The sequence below is a fragment of the Triticum dicoccoides genome, chromosome 5B, assembly GCF_002162155.2.
Source record: "Triticum dicoccoides isolate Atlit2015 ecotype Zavitan chromosome 5B, WEW_v2.0, whole genome shotgun sequence".
NCBI lineage: Eukaryota > Viridiplantae > Streptophyta > Magnoliopsida > Poales > Poaceae > Triticum > Triticum dicoccoides.
In genome coordinates, this window is record NC_041389.1 from 687,432,772 (window position 1) to 687,442,927 (window position 10,156).

Genomic DNA, 10,156 nt, shown 5'->3' on the forward strand with positions numbered 1-10,156 from the left:
TCCCTCTCTCTCTCTCTCTATATATATATATATCTCTCTATCTCTCTCTCTCTCTCTCTCTGACCGGCCGTACGTGTTCTCTGCAGCAGGTTTGGCCGAAAGCAAGGTGCTCGGTGAGGAGGAGAAGGACGTCGGGAACGTCACCCGGACGCAAGGTGCTTGGCTCCTCCAGCGGCAAGGCGCTCTGTCCCTCTCCCGCCCCCTCTACCTCAAAATCACATTTTAACAGTAGCATGACTAGTTAACTTCTTGCACTGACTGCCTTATTGGAAACATGGAGTACTTGTGTGCTGCTGCTATTTTTTTGCTGTCTGCTGTTATTACTTGAATTTGAAATATGATCTCATTTTAGATGGAGAAGGCAAACTAGAAAACAAATATAGTAAATTGTTCACTAACAAAATTCAAAGCAAACTAGAATACAAATATGATCTCATTTGAATTCAGTTAGAGCACACTGTTCAGTTACAGAAATTTTTAAAGAGAATATATAGCTCTCCTATTGAGATCTTCTATGTAGTGAGATAGATAGCTCTCCCATGATTCAGTAAATTTTGTAGTTAAGAGAATAGATAGCTCTCCTATGAATGTGTATTGAGATCTTCTCGCAATGCTAGGCTTCTTCTTCCTCGACGGGAGGCTTCTTCTTCCTGCTGCTGGGATTTGTTGCTCCTCTTTATTGCCTCTACGGGAGGCCTGCCTTCGAACCACATGTGAGTTGTGCTGCTGGTGGTCATGATCGTGCACATTTTAGTTAGATAATTTTAGCTCTAATTAATGCCTCTTATGCCTGCTCCAGTATTGGCAAACTTTTGATAGTGCCTACACAAGTATTATGTTGGGTTGTGGGTTTACCTATTTTTCATGTGTATAAGTTTCAGAGTGTTTAGGAGGTGTAGTATGTTGCTGTATTATGTTGCTGTAGTGGCCTCTAAGTTTCAGAGTTGCCAATCTATGTTGTTGTATTATGTTGCTGTATTACTGGCTGGCTCTAGTAGCCTCTTACGAGGTGTTTAAGAGATATTTTCAGAGTGTGTGGACTGAAAATGTTAGTATTGTTTATTATATCAAAGCAGATGAAAAATCATATTAAATGCTCGAGAAAAATGTGTGGTGTTAGAATGCCAGAGCCGTTGATTATCACTTTTGCAGCACTGTAGAATGCCAATTATCACTTTTGCAACTTATGTTGCTGCTACTATGTCTGTGCTTGTTTTGCCGGAAACCGATTGCTAAGTGACTTATGTTTTGCCAGAAATGTTGATTCATTTCCATTCCGGCAAATTTCAGGCGCTCTATATGTGCACTTTCTAGCAAAGGTCATGCCGAAATTTTCCATGAATTTCAGCATGACTTGTGCTAGAAAGTTGGACATATCGAGTGCTCAAGATTTGTCGCGACGGGAATGAAACAACATTGCCGGCAAAACAAAGGTCACTTTTTTGTCATTATTCACTTTATTATATAAAGCTCAATAATTAAACGACTACGACATTGAACCCTAGGAAACATGACCGACACCGATGAGGCTGGAGGTTCTCAGTCCCAATTAGGTCGAGCACACGCCTACCCCGACTTTCTGGCGGATCAGGAGAGACAGCAAGCTGGGTGTCAGGACCCCCTTGTCATGACGGAGGACGACGATGGTGGCGCCGGCGCTGACACTGATGCCACCAACGACACCGACACTGAGACTGGCGCTGATGACGTTGCTAACTACAGCACGGAAGGTGGGACCTCCCAAGCCAGTGAGGGAAAGAAGGAAAAGAGGACACGGCGCCCAAATGAGCTCGACACCGAAAGATTGGTGGTCACGGCGGTGCACCTTGGCGAGTTCGAGCGAATAGAGCCACGGGAAGTGGCAGCGTGTTACGGCAACTAACTAGCATGCATCCTACGAGATACCGCTAACATCAACACCACAAAAATATGGAAGAATGAACATTTGAAGAAGCTGCTCCTAACTAGGTTGCACGCAAGTTTCCTGTTCCCCGGTCGGAATGACGATGTCGACCCATGGGATGATGATGCCATGAAAAAAATCAACAACAAAGCCCTTGGGAAGTTCAGCAACGCATTGAGCGCTTGGAAAACTAGGGTGAAAAAGGCGATTCAAGTAGACCATGAAACCTATGCCGAGATTGTTGCAGACAATCCAAAAATTATGATAGAGGACTTTGAAAAGTTCAAGGAGACTTGCAATGAAGAAGCTGCCAAGGCCAGGTCGGAGAGAGGCAAGCAGCTGCAGGCAAAGAACATGGGGAACCATCGCCTTGGAAGTCATGGTTACACGGGAAAGAGGCCCGTGTGGGCTAAGGAGGACGCAGAACGTGAACATCAGGGGATCCCACACCCATTGGCTGAGTTCACCGACCACCAGGAGCACGACTTCATCAGGGCCCCATTCTCGTGGGACCCCAAGAAAAAGATTTTTTTCACCGATGGGCCGACTAGGAAATTCATTACATATTAGGTTCTGATCAACGAAGTCTACTACATTCTAGTCGCATTCGTAAATGATTCACGACCCATTTTGCAGAGAGAGCAACACAAGCTTGCGGCCAAAAGCGACTCGTCGACTTAGTCATCGGTGAAGTACAAGTGGGACACTCCTTTCAATCGGGCCATGAACATAATGATGGGACACCTGCCCGCCAGCGGCCGCAATATGGATGTGTGCACGGCGCCAGGGATGGTGCCACATGGAAGTACTATTATAGCGAGGACCCCAAGGCCAAAAGACAGAGAAAGAAGTTCATTCAAGTGACTATCGACGAGAAGGTGGCGCGGGCGATGGAGAAAGCAAAAGCTGAGACCAAAGCTGAGATAATCGCTGCCTGTAGACATGATATGGTGGCTGCCTTTACAAGCTTGATTCCAACTGTGGTCACATGGGCGCAACAAAATCCAAACGCACCACCAAGTGATTTTCCCATTCCCAGCTTCACCAGGAGCAACTCAATGAACACCGGACCCATACCCGTACCTAGTATGGCAACCGCACCCGCACCTCCTCCAGCACCTGCTCCTGCACCCAGCTATCACAACAGCCCTAGCTCCGTCTCTGGCTTGAAAGCCGGGCCGTCGACATTGGCTGAGCTCGAAGCCCTCACGGTAAATACGCGTCTGATGTCTACTACACAACCTTCTTCTTGTAGACGTTGTTGGGCCTGCAAGTGCACAGGTTTGTAGTACAGTAGCAAATTTCCCTCAAGTGGATGACCTAAGGTTTATCAATCCGTAGGAGGCGTAGGATGAAGATGGTCTCTCTCAAACAACCCCGCAACCAAATAACGAAGAGTCTCTTGTGTCCCCAACACACCCAATACAATGGCAAAATGTATAGGTGCACTAGTTCGGCGAAGAGATGGTGATACAAGTGCAATATGGATGGTAGATAAAGGTATTTGTAATCTGAAATTATAAAAACAGCAAGGTAACAAGTGGTAAAAGTGAGCGTAAACGGTATTGCAATGATAGGAAACAAGGCCTAGGGTTCATACTTTCACTAGTGCAAGTTCTCTCAACAATAATAACATAGATATATCATATAACAAGCCCTCATCATGCAACAAAGAGTCACTCCAAAGACACTAATAGCGGAGAACGAACGAAGAGATTATGGTAGGGTACGAAACCACCTCAAAGTTATTCTTTCGGATCAATCTATTCAAGAGTTCGTACGAGAATAACACCTTAAGACACAAATCAACCAAAACCCTAATGTCACCTAGATACTCCATTGTCACCTCAAGTATCCGTGGGCATGATTATACGATATGCATCACACAATCTCAGATTCATCTATTCAACCAACACAAAGTACTTCAAAGAGTGCCCCATAGTTTCTACCGGAGAGTCAAGAACGTGTGCCAACACCTATGCATAGGTTCATGGGCGGAACCCGCAAGTTGGTCACCCAAACATACATCAAGAGGCACATGATATCCCATTGTCACCACAGATAAGCACGGCAAGACATACATCAAGTGTTCTCATAAAAGACTCAATCCGAAAAGATAACTTCAAAGGGGAAACTCAATTCATCACAAGAGAGTAGATGGGGAGAAACATCGTAAGATCCAACTACAATAGCAAAGCTCGGGATACATCAAGATCGTGCCATAGAGGGAACACGAGAGAGAACATGAGTGAGGGAGACCAAACACATAGCTACTGGTACATACCCTCAGCCCCGAGGGTGAACTACTCCCTCCTCGTCATGGAGAGTGCCGGGATGATGAAGATGGCCACCGGTGAAGGATCCCCCCTCCGGCAGGGTGCCGGGAAGGGCTCCCGAGAGGTTTTTGGTGGCTACAGAGGCTTGCGGCGGCGGAACTCCCGATCTATCTTGATATTCGATGGTTTTAGGGTATGTAGGGTTATATAGGCGAAAGAAGTCAGTCAGGGGGTGCTCGAGGGGTCCACGAGACAGGGGGGTGCTTCCCCTAGGGGTGCGCCCTCCTATCTTGTGGAGTCCTCGAGTATCTTCTGACTTGAACTCCACGTCTCCAGGATGATATTCTTCCAAAAAATCACGTTGCCGAAGGTTTCATTCCGTTTGGACTCCATTTGATATTCCTTTTCTTCGAAATACTGAAACAGGCAATAAAACAGCAATATGGGCTGGGCCTACGATTAATAGGTTAGTCCCAAAAGTAATATAAAAGTGTATACTAAAGCCCATAATCATTCAAAACAGATAATATAATAGCATGGAACAATCAAAAATTATAGATACGTTGGAGACGTATCAAGCATCCCCAAGCTTAATTCCTGCTCGTCCCCGAGTAGGTAAATGATAAAAACAGAATTTTTGATGTGGAATGCTACCTAGCATGATTCTCAAAGTAATTTCTCTTTATTGTGGCATGAATGTTCAGATCCAAGTGATTGAAGATAAAAGCTTACAAAACATAAAAATAATAATGCTTCAAAGCATACTAACAAATAATCATGTCCTATCAAAATAGCATAGCCAAAGAAAGCTTATCCCTACAAAATCATATAGTTAGGCCATGCTTCATTTTCGTTACACAAAATACTCCCATCATGCACAACCCCGATGATGAGCCGAGCAATTGTTTCATACTTTTTAACGCGCTTCAGCTTTTTTCAACTCTTACGCAATACATGAGCGTAAGCCATGGACATAGCACTATGGTGGTATATGGTGGTGGTTGTGAGGACAAAAAGAGGGAGAAGATAATCTCACATCAACTAGGCATATCAATGGGCTATGGAGATGCCCATCAATAGATATCAATTTGAGTGAGTAGGGATTGCCATGCAACAAATGCACTAGAGCTATAAATATATGAAAGCTCAACACAAGAGACTAAGTGGGTGTGCATCCAACTTTCTTGCTCACGAAGACCTAGGGCACTTTGAGGAAGCCCATCATTGGAATATACAAGCCAAGTTCTATAATGAAAAATTCCCACTAGTATATGGAAGTGACAACATATGAGACTCTCTATCATGAAGGTCATGGTGCTATTTTGAAGCACAAGTGTGGAAAAAGAGATAGTAACAATTGTACCTTCTCTCTTTTTCTCTCATTTTATTTTATTTTTTTCTTTCTTTTTTCTCTTTTTTTTCTTTCTCCCTTTTTTTCTTTTTGGTGGGCTTCTTTGGCCTCTTTTATTTTTATAATGTCCGAAGTCTCATCCCGACTTGTGGGGGAATCATAGTCTTCATCATTCTTTCCTCACTGGAACAATGCTCTAATAATGAAGATCATCACACTTTGATGGATTTACAACTCAAAGCTAGAACAAGATATGACTCTATATGAATGCCTCCAACGGTGTACTGGGATATGCAATGAATCAAGAGCGACATGTATGAAAATTATGAAGGTGGCCTTGCCACAAATACGATGTCAACTACATGATCATGCAAAGAGCAATATGACAATGATGGAACGTGTCATAATAAACGGAACGGCGGAAAGTTGCATGGCAATATATCTCGGAATGGCTATGGAAATGCCATAATAGGTAGGTATGGTGGCTGTTTTGAGGAAGGTAAATAATGGGTTCAATACCGGCGAAAGTTGCGTGGTAATAAGAGAGGCTAGCAAAGTGGAAGGATGAGTGTGCATATATCCATGGACTCACATTAGTCATAAAGAAGTCATATACTTATTGCAAAAGTCTACTTAGCCCTCGAAGCAAAGTACTACTATGCATGCCCCAAGAGGGATAGATTGGTAGGAAAAGACCATCGCTCGTCCCCGACTGCCACTCATAAGGAAGAAAATCAAAAGAGCACCTCATGCAGAAAATTTGTCACACAACTTTTAACATACATTCATGCTACGGGACTTGCCAACTTCAACAAAAGTATTTCTCAATTTCATAGTTATCCACTAGCATGACCCTAACATTACTACCTTTATATCTCAAAACAATTACCAAGCAACAAATTGATCATAGCATCCAATTCACTTCCTATGATAGTTTTCATTCAAATTACCATGCAGTTTAAGACTCTCAAAATAATATAAGTGAAGCATGAGAGACTAGCAATTTCTTCAAAATATAACCATCGCCGTGCTCTAAAAGATATAACTGAAGTACTAGAGCAAACGACAAACTACTCCGAAAGATATAAGTGAAGATCAAAGAGTAGCTAAATAATTATGCAACTATGCAAAGACTCTCTCTCATTAAAGAATTTCAGATCTTGGTATCTTATTCAAACAGCAAGCAAATCAAAATAAAATGACATTGCAAGGATAGCACAACTCATGTGAAGAAGCAAAAACTTAGGCTCAACCGATACTAACCGATGATTGTTGAAGAAAGGTGGGATGCCTACCGGGGCATCCCCAAGCTTAGATGCTTGAGACTTCTTGAAATATTATCTTGGGGTGCCTTGGGAATCCCCAAGCTTGAGCTTTTATGTCTCCTTAATTCCTCTCATATCACGGTTTCTCCTTTTTATCAAAAGCTTCATTCTCAACAAACTCAACAAGAACTCGTGAGATAGGTTAGTATAAACCAATGCAAAACCTTATCATCTTTTACTATAACAAATTACTAAAATTATTATTCAACATTGAATACTAAATTTCTCTGCATATTTAATACTCCTGTCCTCAAATAGAATAATTAAACAAGCAAACATATGCAAACAATGCAACCATAACAGCAATCTGTCAAAACAGTACAGTATGTAAAGAATGCAAGAGTATCAATACTTCCCTGACTCCAAAAATTATGAACTAAAATTCCCACTGTAATAAATTTATCAGAGCTTAATATGCAAAAATATTCAATGATACCATTGTCTGACTTTTCTAGGGAATTTTTGCAACAGCGGTAAACTTTCTGTTTTCAAGCAGCAACATGTATACTAGCAAAATAAGCAAGGCAAAGGCTATCCTTGACTTTTTTTATTGAAACTAAAGATGCAAAACATTATTATAACTAACAGAAAGCAAATACTAACAATATAAAATGACGCTCCAAGCAAAACACATATCATGTGGCGAATAAAAATATAGTTCCAAGTAAAGTTACCGATGAACAAAGACGAAAGAGGGGATGCCATCCGGGGCATACCCAAACTTAGGCTCTTGTTTGTCCTTGAATATTACCTTGGGGTGCCTTGGGCATCCCCAAGCTTAGGCTCTTTCCACTCCTTATTCCATAGTCCATCGAATCTTTACCCAAAACTTGAAAACTTCAACCACACAAAACTCAAAAACAAAACTCGTAAGCTCCGTTAGTATAAGAAAATAAAACCACCACTTAGGTACTGTAATGAACTTATTCTAAATTCATATTGGTGTAATATATACTTTATTCTAACTTCTCTATGGTTCATACCACTTAATACTAGCCATAGATGCATCAAAATAAGCAAACAACACATAGAAAACAGAATCTGTCAGAAACAGAACAGTATGTAGTAATCTGTATCAAACGTATACCTCTGGAACCCCCAAAATTATGAAATAAATTTATGGACCTGAGTAATTTGTCTATTAATCATCTTCAAAAAGAATCAACCTAAAATCACTCTCCAGTAAAAAATGGCAGCTAATCTCGTGAGTGCAAAAGTTTCTGTTTTTTACAGCAAGATCACATAAACTTCACCCAAGTCTTCCCAAAGGTTCTACTTGGAACTTTTTTGAAACAAAAGCTATAAAACATGATTAATACAGTAGAATAATCATGTGGACACACAAAAACAGTAAGGGTAAATATTGGGTTGTCTCCTAACAAGCGCTTTTCTTTAATGCCATTTTAGATAGGCATGATGATGGCAATGATGCTCACATAAAAGATAAGAATTGAAACATAAAGAGAGCATCATGAAGAATATGACTAGCACATTTAAGTATAACCCACTTCCTATGCATAGTGATTTTGTGAGCAAACAACTTATGGGAACAATAATCAACTAGCATAGGAAGGTAAAACAAGTATAGTTTCAAGATTTTAAGCACATAGAGAGGAAACTTGACATTATTGCAATTCCTACAAGCATATGTTCCTCTCTCACAGTAATTTTCAGTAGCATCATGAATGAATTCAACAATATAACCAGCACCTAAAACATTCTTTTCATGATCTACAAGCATAGAAAATTTACTACTCTCCAGATAAGCAAATTTCTTCTCATGAATAGTAGTGGGAGCAAACTCAACTAAATAATTATCATGTGAGGCATAATCCAATTGAAAACTAAAATCATGATGACAAGTTTCATGGATATCATTATTCTTAATAGCATACAAGTCATCACAATAATCATCATAGATAGCAACTTTGTTCTCATAATCAATTGGAACCTCTTCCAAAATAGTGGAATCATCACTAAATAAAGTTGACACTCTTCCGAATCCACTTTCATATTCATCACAATAAGATTCAATATCCTCCAAAATAGTGGGATCAATACTACCTAAAGTTGACACTCTTCCAAACCCACTTTCATCAATATAATCATCATAAGTAGGAGGCATGCTATCATCAGAATAAATTTGCTCATCAAAACTTGGGGGACAAAAAATATCATCCTCATCAAACATAGCTTCCCCAAGCTTGTGGCTTTGCATATCATTAGCATCATGGATATTAAAGGAATTCATACTAACAACATTGCAATCATGCTCATCATTCACATATTTCATGCCAAGCATTCTATGTAATTCTTCTTCTAGCACTTGAGCACAATTTTCCTTTCCATCATTCTCACGAAAGATATTAAAAAGACGAAGCGTACGAGACAAACTTAACTCCATTTTTTTTGTAATTTTCTTTTATAAACTAAACTAGTGATAAACAAGAAACAAAAAGATTCGATTGCAAGATCTAAAGATATACCTTCAAGCACTCATCTCCCGGCAACGGCGCCAGAAAAGAGCTTGATGTCTACTACACAACCTTCTTCTTGTAGACGTTGTTGGGCCTGCAAGTGCATAGGTTTGTAGGACAGTAGCAAATTTCCCTCAAGTGGATGACCTAAGGTTTATCAATCCGTAGGATGTGTAGGATGAAGATGGTCTCTCTCAAACAACACCGCAACCAAATAACAAAGAGTCTCTTGTGTCCCCAACACACCCAATACAATGGCAAATTTTATAGGTGCACTAGTTCGGCGAAGAGATGGTGATACAAGTGCAATATGGATGGTAGATAAAGGTATTTGTAATCTGAAATTATAAAAACAGCAAGGTAACAAGTGGTAAAAGTGAGCGTAAACGGTATTGCAATGATAGGAAACAAGGCCTAGGGTTCATACTTTCACTAGTGCAAGTTCTCTCAACAATAATAACATAGATAGATCATATAACAAGCCCTCATCATGCAACAAAGAGTCACTCCAAAGACACTAATAGTGGAGAACGAACGAAGAGATTATGGTATGGTACGAAACCACCTCAAAGTTATTCTTTCGGATCAATCTATTCAAGAGTTCGTACTAGAATAACACCTTAAGACACAAATCAACCAAAACCCTAATGTCACCTAGATACTCAATTTTCACCTCAAGTATCCGTGGGCATGATTATACGATATGCATCACACAATCTCAGATTCATCTATTCAACCAACACAAAGTACTTCAAAGAGTGCCCCAGAGTTTCTACCAGAGAGTCAAGAACGTTTGCCAACCCCTATGCATAGGTTCATGGGCG